Genomic DNA, 21496 nt, shown 5'->3' with positions numbered 1-21496 from the left:
CAGAGGAAAAAGCAAGCTAGAATGTAATAAAGATAAAACAGCATTGAAATAGCATTAATTTGGGGGTCCCATTTCACATAATACTAGAAGGCTCAAATAACAAAGAATTTGAACTAGGCTATTACATTTAAAATATGTGCCCTAGACACTTGCAGACACTATTAAAGAGAGAGTAAATGGCTGAAACCATAAAGAGAACAATGTAGCAATAGCTGACAAATTACACAATGTTCTTTGACCAGGGATCCAATTGGTAGAAATGTACCCTATGAATATACTTGCAAAAGTCTGCACCATCTCCAGTATTGTTTATTGCAGCATTTTTGTAACAGCAAATAAATAAAAAGAAAAACAAAAAACCTGGAAAAAAAACCCACAAGGGATCAGCTAAGTAAAGCACAGTTCATTCATATAGTAACTACTCCAAGAAAGCTAGATCTGCAGGTGTTGGTGTCAAAGGAAAATATGCAGAGTAGCGCATAGTGTCTGGTTCCTTTTGTGTAAAAAGAAATAAAGAAGAGAGAACCTGTTTGCTATAAGGAATCACCACAAAGTTTTAACAACAGTTTCCTTTGGGTAGAAGGACATGAGCTTGGGAAATAAGACAGAAGATGTCGCTCTTCTTTCTATAGACACATACAGATATATAGATCTTATGATCCTGTGTTGATTTCCAAACACTAGATACATACTGTTTTTTCATTAACTATTGTATAACCAATAGTTACCTGGGTGGGTCTGTGTATTTCTTTGTAATTCTCCACATTAACAAAACAAAACAATAGCTAAAAATATTATTGTTACAAAAATATGTCATAGAAAGGAGAAGGTAACCAAATGTTCTTTTTAAATTACAAACACAAATTATAGTCTACAGTATTAACACAGAGCTTACAGATCAACTTAGCTAACATTTATTCTTAATGGAGAAAGATGGTTCAGTGACAGCTAAAAATAACAAGGCTAAAATCGTCCTTCCATTTTTAGACAAGATAAAAATTAGGTAAGAGCATTTCTAGCCTTAGAGAAACAAAGTAGCAATGCAGTATCTATGTGAGGCACAGAATTCATGTCTTTGGATGATAACTTCCCTATGGTCAAAAAGAATAAATCATGAGGATGACAGTGATGGTTAAGATGATGATATGTCCCATGCAGGGCAGGAAACTACTGATCCTTATTTTAATATTATGTTCAAAACAAGATTCCCTATTACAGATGATCATTTTAGAATAGACTAATAAAACCCAATTTGAACTATTACTGAGATGTATTATACCTCAGGTTTCAATTAGTCAAAAGGAAAACAGATATATTTAAGTCAATCTTAGGTCATTTAATAAATATTCAATTACTCACCAAATATTTGTTGAATAAAAAAGACAAACATTTACCTATCCACTCACGACACCGCCCCCCCCCAAAGGGGCACAAGGTTTGAATAATTTACAAAAGAATCTATATGACTGGCCACTAACTGTATAAAAAGATAGTCAATATCATTAATTATCAGAGAAAGGCAAATGAAAGCCACAGTGAGATCCCACTACATACCTACTAGAATGGCCAAAATTTAAAAGACTGCCAGTGTCAAGTGTTAGCAAGACTGTAGAACAAAAGGAACTCTTACACACTGTCAGTGGGCATATCAAATGGTTCATTCTCTTGGGAAAAGAATTTGGCAGTATCTTATAAAGTTAAACCTTCACTAACCAAATGACCCAGCATTTCCACTCTTATTTATGCAAGAGAAATGAAAATAAGTGCATACACACACACACAAACTTGTAGATGAATCTTCACAGCAACTTTATTCACTACATAATAGTCCAAACTTGGGAACAACCCAAATGTCCATCAACAGATAAATGGGTAAGCAAACTACTACATTCAAATAGGATGCAACACAACAATTAACAGGAACAAACTACTAATACATACAGTAATATTTATGCATCTAAAACACATAATGCTGAGCAAAAGAAGCTAGACACAAAAGGCAACATTCTGTATGATTCCATTTATATAGAGAGTTTTAGGACAATCTAAACTATAGTGACAAGAAGCAGTTCCGTGGTTACCTGGGGCTGAGATTAGGCAGAGACTAAACTGCAAGGTGCACAAGGGAATAAGATCTATGGAGAGTACCCATGTCAATTTTCTGGCTTTGCAATTGTACTATACTTATGTAACGGGTTATCATTGAGGGGAAATTGGGTGAAGGGGATCTTTGTACTATTTTTTATACCTTCTTGAGAGTCTAAAATGATTTCAACATAAAACATTTCTTAAAAAGGGGAGCACAAGGGAAGTTTGTGAAGTGGATGCCAATATAGAAAATCTTAATTGTGACAGTGATAATATGGGTTTATACATTTATCAAAATTTATGGAACTGTGTGTATGGGTATGCAATTTATAGTATGTATATTACACTTATAAAATTGATTTCAAAGGTTTAAGAATATACACATAAGTACTGAATGACTATGTGATAGGCACTGTTTTAAGTGCTTAATTCTCAATTTCCCCTTAGAGAGATGAACAGAAAGAAAAATAGAGTAAATCTTGGTAGTTAAGACTAAGGCTTTGGGTTTAAAGCCTGACTCCACTATTTATTAGCTGGAGAACCCAAGTATGTTGCTTAATCTCTGAACCTTATCTGCAAAAATAGAGCACTGAAAACACAGTAGCTCGGCTATAAAATTGTCAAGAGGATTAAATGAGGTTCCAACGGTGCCTGGCACAGAGAAAGCACTCAGTGAAAGATGGAAGTTGTCATGACAATGCAGAGGGGACAACAGTTGAGGTGAGAGGGAAAGAGCTGAGGTTAGTTCAAAGATGGGCTGTTACTCTTTTTTAAAATGCACATAAACATAAAACCCAGTCTATTACTTAGAAATAGCTATAAACAAAATACGGGCATAGGGAAATTTGGATTAAAGGATATTTCTAGAGTTTCTGGAAAGGAATAAAATTCTACTTGTGGGGCACCTGGGTGGCTCAGTCAGTTGTGTCTGCTTTTGGCTCAGGACATGATCCTGGGGTCCCGGGGATGGAGCCCCAGGTCTGGCTCCCTGCTCAGTGGGGAGTCTGCTTCTCCCTCTCCCTTTACTCCTCCCCCTGGTGCTCCCCCTGCTTCTGCTCTCTTGCTAGCTCCCTCTATCAAATAAATAAATAAAATCTTTAAAAAAAAAAAAACCCTCTACTTGTGCTAAAATTGTCTGGACATATATAAGTTGGTTAGCATTTAGTGCATACTTAATATATTTTTGGCACTGTGCTGGAGCTGAGATGAAACCAACTGGTAAATCACTGATATTTAATAGTCACACCTGTCAACTCTATCTCTAGGTATAAGGTACCCTGGAATTCGACCAAAAGGATAACAATGTTTACCAGCAAAATCTTCATTGTTTAGGACCTAGAGTTTATATTCCCCTTAGGAGACCACAGTTGTAGACATTAGAAAGATACTGAGCCATGAGTAGAAAAGATGTTATGGGATCCAAATGTACTGTTCGAGTCAAAAGAAAATCCCAAAGAAGATGATTCAGGATACTGTATCTCTTTTTCCTATATAGAACGCAGGTTTACACATTCTTTTTTTTTTTAAGATTTTATTTATTTATTTGACAGAGAGAGAGAGAGAGAGCACAAGTAGGGAGAGGGAGAAGCAGGCTCCCGCCTGAGCAAGGAGCCCAACATGGGGCTCTCGATCCCAGGACCCTGGGATCATGACTGGAGCTGAAAGCAGACTCTTAACCAACTGAGCCACCCAGGCATCCCAGGTTTACACATTCGTATGGATCACCAGCAGGTACCTATCAAGATAAACCAAGGGCTTATAGATTGGAAGGCATTCTTAAGACATATAGACACTCTTGGTTTACACTTGAGCTTTACAGTGAAACTAGCCAAGCTAGCTAAAGTTTATGATCATCGAACTAAAACTGCAGATGTGCAAAAGGGCAGGGTTAATGATGCTGGTGGTTAACATTTACTCTGTGTTCTGTGACATTTGTAAGCGAAAAGCCTCAACCTTCCCATTACATTAAGAATACTGTACTTTTTGGCATCTAATCTCAAATTAATTGCCAATTATTCAGGGGATATGTCTATAAATCTTCTCCTAATTGTCAAGGCAGTGAGCCAATGAAATAATAAATTGCTAGAGAGAGAGTTTGTCATAGCATCTTCGCTTTCTTTGAAATCCGAGATTTATTTTGCAAATGGAAAAGAAAACATAGGTCAGAAATACACGGAGCTTTTTCCTAGAAAAGGATTCAGAGCTTATTTTAAGATAATTTTATGATTTCAATGACAAAAATGGAGCTGACTCTCTGTCCTGGATTTGCCATATTTTCATATCAATGTATCCAAAATTGTCTTTTAAATTTACAACAATGTATCTCTGCTTTTTCCATTCACATTAGTTTATAGAAATTTAACCATGTCAACTGATGTAACCTTTCATAATTATTTTAAATGTGGTATAATATTCCATCTAAAAAATATAATACTTTTGTATCCCTTGTAGAAAATTATTTCCAATGTTGTGGGCAATAGAATAATGCTATAATAAATGCCATTGTAGTTTTTTTCTTTTCAAATGTGTATATGTACAGGAAAAAACATAGTATATATGTGGTTCAGTACTACCCATAGTTCCAGGCATCATTCCAGGCATCACTAGGGCTAGTCTTGGAACGTATCCCCCACAGATAAGGGGGGACTATAGTACTAATGACAGTGAGCATTCTATTATATATATATGCATATATATATATATATATATATAATATACACACACATATCTCAAATACATATTTCATATATGTCTCTTATACATATTTTTTCTTTTACGTTTCCTCTTCTGTAACTTGCCTATTCATATTCATATATTCGTTGTGCATTTCCCTAGTGGGCCATCTTGTTATTTTTGGAAAGACATTCTTTATATATTCTGGATATGATTCCTTTATCAGTTACTTAAGTTGCAAATTTTGCTTGTTATTACTGAAACATGAAGTGATCCCTTAAACATAATTGTAAGTTTTTCCAAACTTTCCCACTCACATGCTAGATAGTTTTCTGCCAATTCAACTAGAAGCATCATTTTCAAAGTGATGGGTTATGAGGGGACTCTGCTTGGTCTGATCTCTATCTCCTAGCGTACAGATCCTAAGGGAGAACACTAGTCAACAGAAATAATCTTCACGGTCAAGCACTAGGTTTCCAGAGATGTTACTTTTGAGTCCTCTTGATTCATCCATTTCTAACTGAGGAGGCAAAACATGACTGTGTCACATAAGCTCCAGAACATCTACCTCTAGAAGGTCAAAGAACAGCGTTTCATTACAACTAGAATTTAGACTTTAATACGTTTCAAATTTTCAATGCTGAGGAAAACTTGCATAAGGATATTACACTAATCACACTTCCAGGTACTAATGCTTTAGCACACAATTTCTTCAAGGAATGATTATAGTTGTAGGAAAGATATATTTATTAAGGCAACACAAATGGTTTGTACCGCGGTGAGCTATTACAGCAAAAAGATCTGTGTCTGTTCAGCAGCTTGCATTTATAAAGGATAGGGCTTTTTGTTAAAAAAAAAAAAAAACACAAAATCATAAATTGAAATACATATTAGCTAGTTTTATTGTCACTTAAACTTACAATCTGAAATATATTTAATGAGTTTTGTCTGAAAAAGATTTTGCTATTCGTTTCTTTCTAATACATTTTTCCTAACACTTTTTTTACTGTACAAATAATCTAAATTATGGGGGAGATAGTATTTAATGGGTCCAGAGTTTCCGCTGGAGAAGATGAAGAGGTTCTGGAGGTGGATGGTGGTGATGGTTGCACAACAGTGTGAATATACTTAATACCACTGAACTATACACTTAACATGCTTAAAATGATAAATTCTATGTTATATATATTTTACCACAATAAAAAGGGTCCTATAGATTAATTACAAGATTTGAAAAATACACAAAAGTATGACAAAGAAGGTTAAAAATAAACTGTAACTTCATTTGTATCACCATTAACATGCTGGTGCTGTGGGCCTCGTGTACACACACGTACATATACACACGGATACACACAGATACACTTATAATACATCCACACGTTTGAGAAGATTCATTCACTCATTCAACAAATATTTATTAAGTGCCTACAGCCAGAAAATCTGTGGGCCCTGGAGAGACAGCCTGACAACACAGAGCTCCTGAACAGGAACTGACATGCATGTTTTAGGAAAAAGGAACAGGGCTGGCCTCTAGGCAGAGGTCACTGTCAAGATGAGAAGTAAAGGAAGACAAGACGCAGGTAGGCTCTGCAAAGTGTGGGGTAACCAGCATTCTAGGCAGAGGACACAGCAAGTGCCTATGTCTGGAAATCAAAAAGGCTGGCGTGTCAGAGAAAGAGCATGGAGCTCGGACAGGAGTGGCACACAGTGGGGTTAAAAAGAGAAGCTGGGGCAGATCATTCTGTGCCTTGCAGGCCATGATAAGGAGTTTGCATTTTATTCTAAGCTCAGTAGGCATGCACTGAAGGGATGTCAGTCAGGGAGGTAAAGAAGGCCTGGTGTAAATTTTAAGATTCCTTTTACAGCTGTGTAGTGGGTCAGGATAGAGGGCGGTGACTGGGTGCAACCAATGTTGCTGATCACACAAGACCAGAAGTGGCCTGGACAAAGGAAATGGATGAGAAGACGAAGGGCGTGGGGGGGGGGGGGCAGGAGGGGGGAAGAGAGGAGACATAATTTAAAGCTGGAACTGACAGGGCTTATTTGAGTGATGGAGGAAGATACCACATGCAGAGAGGACTCAAAAGTGACTGCAGCACCTGGGTTTACCTGCTGATGACCATGTGAGAGTAGAATACAGATTCCATCAGATACCTGTTAAATATGAGATGCGGAGGATCGTGCCCTATGTGTGGATTTATATCCAAATGTTCTAACAGATAATTCATTAAGCATCTCCAATATATGAGCAGTGCTCAAAAAAAAAGTTTTAATAATACATAATATTTCATCGTCTCGTTCCATCACAACCTATTAACTATTACCAATTAGTAAGCATATGAATTGTTTCTACTATGATTATCCTCCTTGGATAAGATCTATCTGTATTTGCTTATTTTCTCACAATCCTTGCAGTGGAAATACTAGGACAAAAAGCATACAAATGATACAAATTCTCCCCCAAAAGACTATAGCAGCTTCCCTTTATCTAGCTTGATTTTAAATGGCTCCAAAGTAGCAATGTGGATTCATCATCATATTACCAGTTTCATGTTATCAGACATTTGGATGTCTTTCCTTTTAAAAAAATGATTATAAACAATGCTGTGATGGAAAATCTTGAATATGTATGTTTGCTGAATCTACTAGAAGCAGAATTACTAGAATAATGAGCATGAACATTATTTTAAAGATTCTTCATACATACTGACAAACCGCTATAAAGGCTTTTACTCAAGTCTAGAAGAAGTACCATATCACTCATATGACAATTACAGTGTCAAAATGAAGATCACTTTTCCCCTTCTAAGAATGGGTTTTTGTTGTTGTTGTTGTTTTTTAAATAATCTCCCTGCCCTACTTGGGGCTCGAACTCACAACCCTGAGATCGAGAGTCGCATGCTCTGTTGACTGAGCTAGCCAGACATCTTTAAGTACGCATTTTCAAAAATTTTCCACCAATAATTCAAACAGATGCCAACACTATATTATACAAGCAATATGGATGGTAAAAATATGTTTCTTTTCATTTTGAGAAACTACTGGTTGCAATGAGAAAATTTATGTGGAGAATGGCCTGTGGCAAAATAATGGATGAATTTCATTATCATATGTACTTAAGTAAAATGAAGAAATAAACAAAAGCCTTTGCTTCTAAACACACAGAGACTGAGAACACTCCGTGTGCCAGTTCTTACAGAATTACTTCCAAGCCTGCTTTTCCCAAATGACAGGCAAGCATTGGTCACAATCGAGGATCAGCAAAATTTTTCTATAGAGTGCCAAGGGTCAGAGAGTACATATTCTCCACCTTTAGGAGCCCCTCTAGACTCTGTCCAACTGCTGAAGTTTGCCTCTATAGCATAAAATCAGCCATAGATTATATGTAAAGAAGGTTTTTTTCCAATAAAACTTTATTTACAAAAAAAGGCAGCACATGTGGCCCACTGACCACAGTCTGCTAACTCCACACCTAGATGCTGGCCCTGACTGTCCAGGTGAGCAAGTTTCCTTATATAATTCTTAAGGCAGAGGGTATTCATTGTCTCCAAGCAGCATTACCCAGAAACCTGCATTTCTGGGCTCCACCCAAAACTTACTGAATTAGAAACTCTAAGGGTCCGGTTCAATCTATGTTTTAACAAACCTTCCAGGTGATTCTAAGACATGCTGACATTTGTGACCAATGGTCACTAAGCCAAAGCAAAGCCCCCCTAACAAAGCGTGGGGAACTAGGCTCTGAAAATGAGTCTATTTCCCTATTTGTCACCAATGGTCCCCATCTCTCTGCAAACCGCCAAGTGCTGCCAGTCCTCCTGGGCTAATAATAACACCTTATAATAACAAGCACAGCACAAATGACTCCAGGCAGGTGGGACGTCATCAGACATGCAGAGATGGAATCCATTCCCCTAGTGGCACAAAGATAGTTGTTCTTTCAGTCATGTTTCTGTAGAACGTAAAAAAAAAAAAAAAAAAAAAAAAGAAAGAAAGAAAGAAAAGAAAAGAAAAGAAAAAGAAAAAAGAGGCTGCAGGATAGATTTATGTATGCTGATGAAGCTCTATAAACTACTATTTACATTTAACTCCCCATCATGGATGAGCACAAAACCTTTTGCTCGCACTTCAGGGCATCCACTTTATTATTATTTCCTGCCTGTATTCTGTCTTCTTTTTCTCCTGGTGAACCTTTTTATAACAAATTTCATCCCACAGTGAGAAGAGACTTGAATTAAGCATGGAAAGAAAAGCACGGCTTAAATTCCATCATCTCTATTTTTTCATTATTTCCAGCCTTTTGTGCTTCTTATATTTTTTTTTTTTTCAGTTCAACTCATGTAGTAGGATAACATCTGTTCAGGAAAAAAAAAATAAAGGTTTACACAGGGAAAGGCAAAAGACAATATTGCTCTGTTGGCAAAGTAACAGAGCTGATAGGAGCTTACAGCCCGCTGTACTCAACAACAAGGCTGAAGTCAGATGTCTCTATACTCAGAACCTTGAGTGGAATCTGAAGACATGTGTGTGTCCTTCAAGAAGACACTAAATTCATTTTTTTAAAGATTTTATTTTTAAGTAATCTCTAAACCCAACTTGCAACTCAAACTCACGACCCCAGATCAAGGATCAAGAGTCGCACGCTCTTCTGACTGAGCCAGCCAGGCGCCCCAAGAGGACACTAAGTTCTTTTTAAAGTTTTTTTTTTTTTTTTTAAGATTTTATTTATTTATCTGAGATAGAGTGAGCGAGAGAGCAGGAGCAGGAGCAGGCGAGCAGAGGGAGAGGGAGAAGCAGGCTCCCTGCTGAGCACCTGATGCAGGGCTCCATCCCAGGACCCTGGGATCATGACCTGAGCCAAAGGCAGACGCTTAACGACTGAGCCAGCCGGGTGCCCCAAGAAGACACTAAATTCTTAAAAAGACACCCCACTGAGATCTAACAGAACTCTGCTCCAGTGGACCCACTGGACTCCAGCGATGACAGCGAGCATTTATTGATCACTTTCAACAGGCCAGATACAGTGCTAAGTCATAACTTTACAATCCTCGCCCCAACCCAGCGAGGTTGGTTCTTTCTCCAATCCCATTTTACAGAGGAATAAACTGAGGTTCCCAGACCGCCCCATCACTCAGGTAATCAGGCACAAAGGAAATATATGTAAATATAGAGAGATGAAATAGAAACAATGCAAGATGTTAACAGCTGGTCGGTTATGGTCAATCATGGCACACCTTATGCTGTTTATTCAATGGCAGTATGGGTTTGATATTTTCCAAAACAAAAAAGAGTAAAATAAAATGATTATGTTTAAAGCAGTTATATGCACCATGCCACTAGAAGACATTTACGTGAATCTCAATCTAAAAACCGAAGACTGACTTCCCATCTGAACAGTCACATGGTACAGTTGTCCCAACACCCTCTCGATGTTCAACGTGTGTAGGAACCAAGAAAGTGACATCTGAACAGCACTGACTTCCAGGGAGTCGGAGCAAAGTTCCTTCCCAGGAACCAGCACCTGTCCTGCTGGCTCTTAGGACGCTGTTGACAAGTGAGGTATTTTAAATGCTTTTATGCAAATACAAACTGAGATCCCATCGGCATCCCACAGCCTGGGACACCCATCATAATTAACACAGCTGTGCCCCTACCCTGCAAGCCTTGGCCCAATTTAGTCTCAGACAGGAATGGATAATCTGGGTCACAGACTATATCCTAATATAGTCTGACATCATGCAACAGTAGGCTGGGGCCAGAGTTCCAGGGGCTCTGCCCTATATATTATGAAATCTCACAGAAACAGGATTACAGTTGAGCATGCCACTCCAATTTCTGTGGGATCATGAGAACAGAGACCAGCAACATCCCGTCATTTGATGGGTCTGAAAAAGCTGAGACCATTTCCCATAAGCAAAGCATCCGTATGACTATTCTTTGCACAGCACCCCTCTTCAAATATTTTTCAAAGCTGTGGACAAAAGAGAGAATCACAAGTATATGGTCTGAGACGGGTGAGAATGGAAAGGAAAACATGTCAGGCATCAGGAGGATTTTAGCGTAGAGGCAGGCAAAATTCTTCTCTAAGGTCAGATAGTAACTACTTTAGGCCCTGCAGGTTGTAAGGCCTATACTCCAACTCCTCTGCTTTTTTAGCAGGATATCAGTGCTAGACAATAAGTAAATGACTGCACAGCTGTGTTCTAATAAAGCTTCATTACAAAAACAAGCAGCAGGCTAGATTTGGCCCATAGCTGTAGTTTGCCACTCCCTCCTCGAGAGGATTATGTCTCTCTCATAAAACACGTTACATTTTCTAAGATTGCCAGAGGTGTACAGGTTTATGCACCCGAGTGCATGCAGGTAGCTCTGGGTGCGTGAATTACTCCCTTAGAAAAGGAGCAGGAAGGTAAGCCACAGGTCTTCCACCGATGGGGCTTTCACAAAACTACTCAACAGGTGAAAAATATCCATCCCCACATCCTCTATGAAGTAGAATTAATTTCACACGTTTAAAGACCTGGCTAGCCGTCAGAGAAATTTATCAAGTGACTCCTGCGAGAAAATCTGTTACTGGCATCAATCTCCAGTTTATACAAATATACAGGATAGAAAAATGCATGTATTATAAACACAGATTTCCCTTTGATGACTGTAAATTTCATGGCTTATCATAAATTACTTTTCTGAACATTATCTCATTCAATCCTTATACAACCCAGTGGGAAAGGTGGTATCATTCCCACTTTAAAACACATGAGGAAAGACTCCCGGTGCAGGATTAGAACCAGATGTTCTAATGCCAAAGTTCTACACTTTCCCCTCTCCACCTCTGTGACTCCAAACAAGGTGCTCATCAGGCAGTAAAGAGTGAAACGTTGTTTTATTAGAACTGTATACTGAGAGGCGCCTGGGTGGCTCAGTCGGTTAAGCATCTGACTCTTGATTTCGGCTCAGGTCATGATCGCAGGGTCCTGAGATGCAGCCCCGAGTCAGGCTCTGTGTTCAGCAGGGAGTCTGCTCATTCTTCTCCCTCTGCCTCCCACCCACACCCCACCCCCCGACCCGCGTGCACGTGCTCTCTGGTATTCTTCACAACTGTCAAGGCCATGGAAAAACGATGAAAGATTAAGAACCTGGTACAGACTAGAGGAGTCTAAGACATGGCAACTAAATGTAACATAGTATCCTGCACAGGATTCAGGGACGTAAAGGACACTCGTGGGGGGTAAAAAAAAACCAAACCAAACTGGTGAAATCTGAGTTAAAACTGGAGTTAATGGTAATGTACCATTGTTAACTTATTTTTGACAAATGGACCATGGTTATACAAGATATTAGCATTAGGGAAAATTCCATGAGATTCAGGAACTCTCTGTACTATCTTTGCAAACTTTTTGCATCTAAAATATTCCAAAATGGAGTTTATTTATTAAAAATGTATACAATATACCATTATGAATGTGGCTGTGTGCATGGCTCTTGGCTATTTTATGTTGCAAATCCACTAAGGTAAGAATTTTTACACAGACTTCCGTCTCTGGGTTAACCACAGCTCCCATTTTCAGAACGTGGTACATAGCAGACCTGGTTAAAAAGTATTTGGAAACATTCTTACTTCACGGGCTGGTTGTCAGAGATTTTTAATCTCCATAATTCCATAAGCAATGAGCACTTTCACACTCGACTATTTTCATTCCATTTCACTGTAGTCTTTCAGCTGTTATTCAAAAGTGATTATAAATAATGGGGCTATAAAAGCCATTCACTAATTAGGACACTCACTGGCCATATGCCCCCCTTGACAATGGAAGGTGATTTATGTAAGGCAAGCCCATCACATCTGCTGGCCTCCCTAGTCGCATATCAACGTTGCTCTTAATGGCCATCTTCTTCTTGACTAGAAAACAGACTGGCAAGGCAAAGTTTTCCAGTGTTTTAAGTTTTATACGCCAGGAAAGAAAAACAAACTCAATAAACCATTTCCTGCCTTGCCATTTCAAACATCCAGAGAACAGGGGGGAAAGCACAGAACACAAACTAGATAGGGTCAAAGTCTCAGCCATTGTCATAGAATGCGAAAGACCTAATGAAATCCGGGACAAAAGACTTAGCCAACCAACTCAACTCATAAGACACAACTCATATAGTACACAAGCTTCAGCCTATCTAGTATTCATCAAATGTTCCTGAACAGGAGTAGCACTAGCATCGTGGCCAACACAATTTTTTGTTGGTGGGGTTTACCCTCTGGACATCAGCATCCCTGTTCTTGGCAGTTCACAGATAAATACATCAAGTTTTCCCCAGTCACCAACCCAGGTAGGACAGTCCCACCCCAGGGAGAATAGGTAAATGAATAGCAATCAGGGACAGTTCATGCTTAATGTGGAATTTTTTTCCATTTAGATTCACGAGCAGATTAGAAAAGAATATTGTAAAAGGGCCCATGTTGGGGATGGTTGCAAACTGCTAAGATTATCTGTGCTATATGCACATGCTTACATAAACATACATGTCTTCTAGGATAGTAAGCATACATGTCTTCTAGGATAGTAAACATACATGCTGGGACGCCTGGGTGGCTCAGTCGTTAAGCGTCTACCTTCGGCTCAGGTCATGATCCCAGGGTCCTGGGATCGAGCCCCGCATTGGGCTCCCTGCTCAACGGGAAGCCTGCCTCTCCCTCTCCCACTCCCCCTGCTTGTGTTCCCTCTCTCGCTGTGTCTCTCTCTGTCAAAAAAAAACCAAAAAAACAAAAAACATACATGTCTTCTAGGATAGTAAACATACATGTCTTCCAGGATAGTAAACATACATGTCTTCCAGGATAGTAAACATACATGTCTTCCAGGATAGGGCTGCTCACCAAGTGGCAGCAGAGCTCAGTGCTGCAATCAGAGGTTTGAGCTCATCTTCACCCGGGCTCAGCAGAGGCCTCTCTGACAATTGTCGCTATAGGAGGCCCTCCTCCATCAGTGTCTCTCCCACTGCTCTGCTTTATTGCACCATATACATATCTTTCTTTGAAATGACTTATTTTCCTTTTTCTTTATTATCTGTTGCCTCCCCCACCATGAGTTTCCTCTGAGAGCTGAGCCCATCTCAGCTTAGAAGAGGAGTTATCATAGACTTAGCACCTTTTGAGATGCAGTGACTAACTAAATTAAGAGATGAAGGATAATACTCATTAAAATTACACAAGTGGTAGCTAAACCAGACCCAGGCAGACAGACGCTCCCATTTTGACTTTGATATTAGTTACCTCTGTGTTCTTGGGCAATTTCTTAAATCACTCAGTCTCACTTTCCTCATCAAGAAAGTGGGGATAATGAGAGCATCTAGCCAAACAGGGCCATCCTGAGGAATACGTGAGAACACGCAACATAATGCTCCATAAATGTTAGCTACCCTTCCCATCATCATCTGACTTGAAAGGAACATATTTCAAAAACACCTTTCATGTAATTCTGTTTGTTCTCAAGGAGAGAAATTTTTTTAAGATTCATGATTACAACTAAATGCATAAAACAAACCAGTGAAACAAGCCAGCCTTCCCATCTTGCTAGACTGCAAACTAATTAAAACCTATGTGTTATCCCCAGATTGCTTGCACACTCCCCCTTCTGTACATAGCACATTGTATGGCTGAAGGTCTGTGATTTCCAGGTTGGTATGAATGACAACAGAGTACCAAACAGCTGCCCTCCACCAGACATCAGGGAATCTGGAGTTCATTTTTCATTTCACCATTTATTTATATGCTTTTCATATATATATAGTATACTGTTTATTCATTATTTTAATGTGGATTACCCTGATGGCTACTGATGTTAATCATCATATGTTAACGGCACATCTCTTCATTTTGAAGTTTCTATTCACATTGTTTGCCACTTTTGTTTACTGGGTTGTCTTCTTGACATTGACTTGTAAGACTTCCCGAAACATCTGGGATACCAGTCTTCTGTCAGGAATGGATGTTGCAAATATCTTCTCCCAGTCTACGGTGCATCTATTCACTTTCTTGATGACATCTTTTGACGAATTGAAGTTTTGATGGTTGATGGAGTCTAATGTAGCCATTTTTATGCAGCTTTTTCTGTATTATTCATTTGTTATAGGTGAATCAGAAATGGCATGATGAAGTAGAGAGAACTCTGGGCAAGGGTCAGGAGACCCAGATTTGAGACCTAAATCTGGGTCATGTTTGTGTTTGGCAAAGTCATTTGTGAGAGTTAATTTTACCTGTCAACTCAACGGGGCCTCTCGGGGTGCCCAAATATTCCGTCAAATAGTATCCTGCATGTTTCTGTGGGAATGCTTTCGGATGAGTTTAACATTTAAATTGATATAATGAGTAGAGCAGATTGCTCTCCCCCAAGTGGGTGGGCCTCACCCAATCAGGAGAAGGCTTGAACTTTTAAACAAAGCTGATCCTTCCACAACTAAGAGGGAATTCCTCCCGCCTGAGCCCTGGAGCTAGAGCATCAGCTTTTTCTTGCCTTTGGACTCTAAGGGAAACACTGACTCTTCCTGGGTCTGAAGCCAGCTAACCTCTGGAATGGGACTTACACCATTGGCTCTCCTGGTTGTCAAGCCTTTGGATTCTGACTAGAACTATGCTGTCAGCCCTCTTGCGTCTCCAGCTTGCCAACTGCAGATCTTGGAACTTGTTGCACAGGCCAATTTCTTATCATCCATCAATCACTCTCTCTCTCTCCAATATATACACCCTATTGGCTCTGTTCTTTGAAGGACCCTGACTACACACCATCTACCTCTTCTAGCTCCAACAGAGCATGTTGCATTTTGACAGATTTTTAACAAATATTGCTAAAGTCTCTAACAAACTGGCCTAGTTCACAAATCTGTAAATGCAGAGGCTGGATTCAACAATCCCAGAGATCTCTTCCCATTCCAAAAATCTGATACTTCTCTTCGTCCCACCTTTCTAATCCAGCCACACCTTGTCTCTTGGGTGTCCTCCTCCAAAATTAATTTGGCTGAGCCTCTCAGAAACAGTGCCCAAACTTCCTCCTGGCTAATCAGCTCAGCAGTCATTGTAACAGGCTCCTGCTACATACAAACCCGTTCTGGCTTGTTTGCCCCCGCTGTGTGGAGCCGATGCTAACAGAGTCGAAACAGTTCAAAGTCGAGGGTTTACTCACAACAGGGGTTTTATCAGCTGAATTCTCTCAGTTTCTCCTGTAAACACATCACTTACAGACATGCTCACTCCACTTCTAAGATAAACATTTTTAAAAAACGGCAACGAAGATGCCAAATGAGCCAATAACCCCAATTACTGACTGCCGCTATCAGGCAAGCAAATTCCTGACACGCCACAGTTACCAAAACACGGAAGAGGAGTCACCATTTGTCAGATGAACAAACGGAACCATATCAACACCTCAGCCTCTGGGAGCCTGTGACACCCTCTTTTTCACTGCTTGATTTCAGATCAGTCCTTAGGAGAGGGAAAATTATCTTTAGAAATTAAGGTGACTTTAATTTTGCCATGCCTTTTGAAATGAACCTACACCCTAGAGAGATGCCAAACCACCACTGAGAATTCTTGCTTTATAGTAAGCGTCTATTAAAATTAGGTAATGGGGATGGGAGTTACAGTGAGAACCCGAAGGGATTCAGTTCGCTGGGCTTCCCTCACAAGGCTCTAACAGCAAAAGCAGAAAGCCACACTCTCCTTGGGTCATCGAATGTTCTTTAATAACGGGCAACCAGACAGGCTTATTCAGAATTTAAGTGGTCGCCAGACATTCCTTCAAAAGGAGAGCCCCAAACCTTGCTGAATGTCAGAATCACTTGGGGACACATCTAAAATAATACCAGTGCTCAGCTCCCACATCAGACAAATTAAGTAAGCGTCTGTGAGGAGGGACTAGGCGTTGCTATTTACTTTTCATTTCCCCTAGTGATCCCAATGTGTAGCCAGGGTTCGAAACCTAACCCACTTCTCTGATCCTGAATTCTCAGGGGACTCACTAATTGTGAGAGTATCTGTGCAGAACCTTCTGTTTATAGAGCATGGTCTCAGATCTCCTAAGAGGAAGCGCCTTGAGCTTCAAAGTAGAAATGTAAGACTCTGAGCCAGTAGCAGGGCGGGAAGGAAGGAAGAATATCAAGGCAAAAGGGAGGTAAAGAAAAAAAAAAAAACAACCTCTAACACCCTCTTAAAGTCACAGCCCTGGGGATTTAAATTGGGTTTCTACCTGCTCTGACTGACGAAGCAAACTCAAATTAGCTGGGTAGAAAATTCATCTCAAAGGAACAGGGGACTCCAGTGACCTGTACTTTGATGTCCCTTGCTGCAGCTCAGCACACTTTTTGCTTTCACACCGATTCTTGAGAGAAGTCATGAGTTACTTATATTGAGTTTAAAGAACATACATCAAATGGAAAGGGTGGGACAGGGCTAGGGGCACCAAGGTTTCCGCCTAGCTGTAATGGGTGACAAAGAGCAAGGTGAGAAAGGGCGTGCTCACAGCACAAATGCAGGGCTTTCCCACACCGAAATAAAAACACTGATGTCTTCAAAGTGGCGCAGGCTGACTCCTGAAGTGGAATAAAGCACCAACACATTTAGAAAGAGCTAGAGATGAAAGAACAAGTAGAAGTCTCCCCCAAATTAAACACAACTCAAATGTGACTGCTGTGACTCGAGTAATTATTCTGTTGATGGATTCCACACTCAAACTAACACTGAACCATGTGCTTCCTTAAAAGGCTTCTTCAAGCACCAGCACTGATCGATACTTTGAGCCACTCCCATATCCTGATCAAGCCCTTCAGTGCTCATAGAAATAACCGATTTCATTTAATGAGATATTATTCCGCCACTGGTCAAGGATACAGGAGCTACTATGATCATGCCTTCTCTCCAAAAGACTCCCAGGGAATGAGTGAAAAGGCTTCAAAAATGTTCCATCACCAAACTGAAAATAATTAAGGCCAGCAGAAAACCCTGTCTTCATTCAGATACCAGAATAGTCCATGAAGTGTTTCTTGAGTGGCTTCACTGGACATCTACCCTATTTATAACCTTGATATGTAGGCTCTATTTATATATACTGAAATCACACTGTTATCTTAAAAGTTCAAGCAAAATCAAATTACCAAAGTAAAGCAATAACACTTTCCTTCCTTTTTCTTGTTAAAAGACGACTAGCTTAACATTTGCTTTTCTCCCCATAATTAGAAAGATTCTGGAAAGAGAAAATGTAGTCAAACAGGCTGGAGCATAAAGTAGCTTAAAAAGAAGACCTATATATAAAAGAATAACAATGAATTAAAGCTCCATCTCTCACTTGATAGGTATTACCTGCCTGAAAATTAAAACACATTTTGTGTTATCTCTAGAGAAGATCTTCTGTTCCAAAATGAGGGTCTAATGTTTGAATTGTGCAAGCCAAATCAGCTTGAAAAAACAGAAGGCTCTGCTAAGCTTTAGCAGAACAAGCCCTAACATAATATGCCAAGGAATACGTTTGACAAAACAGAAGTAGAAAAATATTTTCAAAATCAGTTCTTGGCTTAAATATAGCATTTGGCACCTCAAGTAAACACAGAGAAGAACTAACTTGGTGGTGCCGTGTGACACTCTGAACTACAGCAGCCCAGATGGTGGGGTAGGTTATTCATTTCTCAGCCCCTCACCCTCTTTGCCCATCCATTAGTAACTTCACAGTTCAGGGTGCCTTAGAAGGGCTGGAAAGAGAAGAACTGGATAAATGCATATAATCAGTTTTGTTAATAATTATTATCTCCTTTAAAACCATGCTGATGGCAAACATCTTATGCCAACTCAACAGCTCCCATTATTAAATGTTCTGGATCATAGAGCCAAGTCAATGTCTCACCTGTTGTCTATAAAAAGTAAAGGGGTAACACTTCTTCTGAGAAGATGGGGCAGGTGTATGTTTCCCTATTGCTCCCACTAAGTATAACAACAGACCTTGGATGTCATCTAAAAACAAACAAGAAGTTTCTGAAATGTAAACAGAGGAAGGCAGACCAGCTAAGAACCTCAGGACAGACCTTAGCATGGAAATGAGTTCCAGAGGTTTTCTTTATGCCTCATATATCCCAGAACTGGAGCTGAAGAAGCCAACAACCAGTAAGTGATAATAGGTACAAACAAAAAAGTCCAACAAAAGCCTGCTCTCTCTGGCTAAAGAACCAGGAAAGAGGCAGACAAGCAAGACAGAAAACTTTTGGGGCACCTGGGTGGCTCAGTCGTTAAGCATCTGCCTTCGGCTCAGGTCATGACCCTGGGGTCCTGGGATCGAGCCCCACATCGGGCTCCCTGCTTGGCGGGAAGCCTGCTTCTCCCTCTCCCATTCCCCCTGCTTGTGTTCCCTCTCTCGCTGTGTCTCTCTCTGTCAAATAAATAAAATCTTAAAAAAAAAAAAAACACAGAAAACTTTTAGACAATAAGTGCTCTACTCCAGCCAAACATCACAGGAAAACAAAACAACAAAAAAACTATGGTTCCACCAACACCCAATCCAAAAATGACCAAGGTGAAAGCCGAGACTTCTACCTTCTCTACTCTGTGATGGTAGACCCCAGTCTTCCCTCCCTATGCCAGGGTTATGCCAGAGAACACTGAGTACAGAGCTGGAATTTTCAACACCACTGGGCTAAAATGAAGCCTTTCTCCTCCCTACTCCCTCCCTCCCCCATATGTGGAGACCCCATGGGAAGTCACAACTCCTGTCCCACACAGCAGTAATAAAAAGCCATGCCCCAAATCAAGTGTCAGTGGAAGAAGAATGAAGACCTTTGACTTCTACTCAGCCCCAGCTATAACAAGGTATCACCCCCACTTCCCCTGCCAAAGCAGTATCAAACCAAACTAAGTGAAACAGAAAGTTTAAATAAGATTCTGAGTCTGATGACAAAATATCCAAAATCCAGATTTTAATTGAAAATCCCTCATCATAACAAGCACCCAAAAATTCTCAATAAGAATGAAAAAGATAATAGGGGCCCCTGGGTGGCTCAGTCGGTTAAGCCTTCGGCTCAGGTCGTGATCCCAGGGTCCCGGGATCCAGCCCCCTGCTGCGCAGGGATCCTGCTTTTCCTCCCTCTGCCACTCCCCCTGCTTGTGCTCTCTCTCTCTGTCAAATAAATAAATAAACTCTTCAAAAAAAGAGAAAGAATGAAAACGATGATAAAGAGACACCAACACTGAGATGACAGAGATGTCAGAATCATCTGACAAAGATTTAAAAGCATTCATTATAAAAATCATTCAAGAACCAATTACAAATACACCTTAGTCAAATGAAAAACTATATATAAAGTCTCAACAAATTGGTAAAAGATAGGTAAAACAAATAAAAATTTTAAAAGTATAAATTACAATCAATTAATAGTCTCAACAGCATAATGGAGGAGGGATACAGGAAAGAATCAATCAACTTGAAGGTAAAACATTAGAAATTATCCAATCTGAAAAAGAAACAAAATGACTGGAAAAAAATAAACAGGGCCTCGGGAACCTGTGGGATTCTAACAAGAAATCTAACATTTGCAACACTGGAGTCCTGACAAAAAGGAGAAAGAGGGCAGAGATCAAAACTTACTTATGAAATAATGACTGAAAATCTCCCCAATTCAGCAAAACACATAAATGCACAGATTAAAGAAGGTGAGCAACCCAAAAACAGAATAAAGTTGGAAAAATCCACACCAAAACACATAATTAAATTTCTGAATACTAAAGGAAAAGCAAAATATTAAAACAAGTTAATGAAATAACACCTTACCTAGAGGAGAAAAATAATTAGAACGATGTGGATTTTTCATCAGAAACTATGGAAACCAGAAAGAGGTACGTTTTTCAAGTGCTGGGAAAAAAGAACCCAAAATTCTTTATCAGGTAAAATACACTTCAGAAATGAAGTAGAAATCAAGACATTCTCAGATAAAGGAAAAGTAAAGAGTGTTGACAGCAGACCCAACCTAAAAGGATGGCTATACAAGTTTTCTAAACAGAAAAGAAGCTATAAAAGGAGAAATTTTAGAATAAGAGTAAAGAAGAAAAGACAATGGAAAAAGCAAAAATATGGGTGAATAAAATATATTTTCCTAGTCCCCTCGAATTTTCTAAAAGAAAGTATAACACTGTCTGATGTAAGTCTAAGTGTACATGGAGGAAAAATTTAAGATGATATTATTACAAAGACTGTAAATGGAGGTAAAGTTCCAACAATTCACTCACTTGAATGGTAAAATGACAACAGTAGACTGTGATGAGGTATTTTATATTTACATATTTCATACATATGAAAATACATATATTTTCTATGTATTTTTATATATATACACAAACATATAAGAAACATACGTTTGTGTGTATATATATATATATATATATATATATATATATATAGCAACCAAAGCATATAAAAAGAGATACACTCAAAAACATTAGAGATAAATCAAAATAAAATGTTGAAAAATGTTCAGATAACCCTCAGGAAGGCAGGAAAAAGAAAACAAGAGAGAGACCAAATACAAATTTTTTTTTCCAAGTATAAAATTTTTAAGAAGTCAGACTTAAGCTCTAAAATGTCAGTAAGTACATTAAATGTAAATGGTCCAAATATATCCATTAAAAGCCAGATGTTAGCAGAGTAGATTAACAAACATAACCTATATTCTGTCTATAAGAACTCACTTCAAATATAATAACATAGGTATGCAA

At 39.3% G+C, this 21496-nt stretch overlaps 1 protein-coding gene across 13 annotated transcripts in view; it reads right to left on the bottom strand.

The window, feature by feature from the left end:
- Nucleotides 1-21496, bottom strand: part of MAGI1 (membrane associated guanylate kinase, WW and PDZ domain containing 1) — a 604684-nt gene that overhangs the window by 245343 nt on the left and 337845 nt on the right. The gene's annotated exons all lie outside the window — the stretch shown is intronic.

Source organism: Halichoerus grypus, chromosome 1, assembly GCF_964656455.1.
Source record: "Halichoerus grypus chromosome 1, mHalGry1.hap1.1, whole genome shotgun sequence".
In the NCBI taxonomy this organism is placed as follows: Eukaryota; Metazoa; Chordata; class Mammalia; order Carnivora; family Phocidae; genus Halichoerus; species Halichoerus grypus.
Note: the sequence above shows the minus strand (reverse complement) of the source record. Positions and strands in the feature narration are given on the sequence as shown.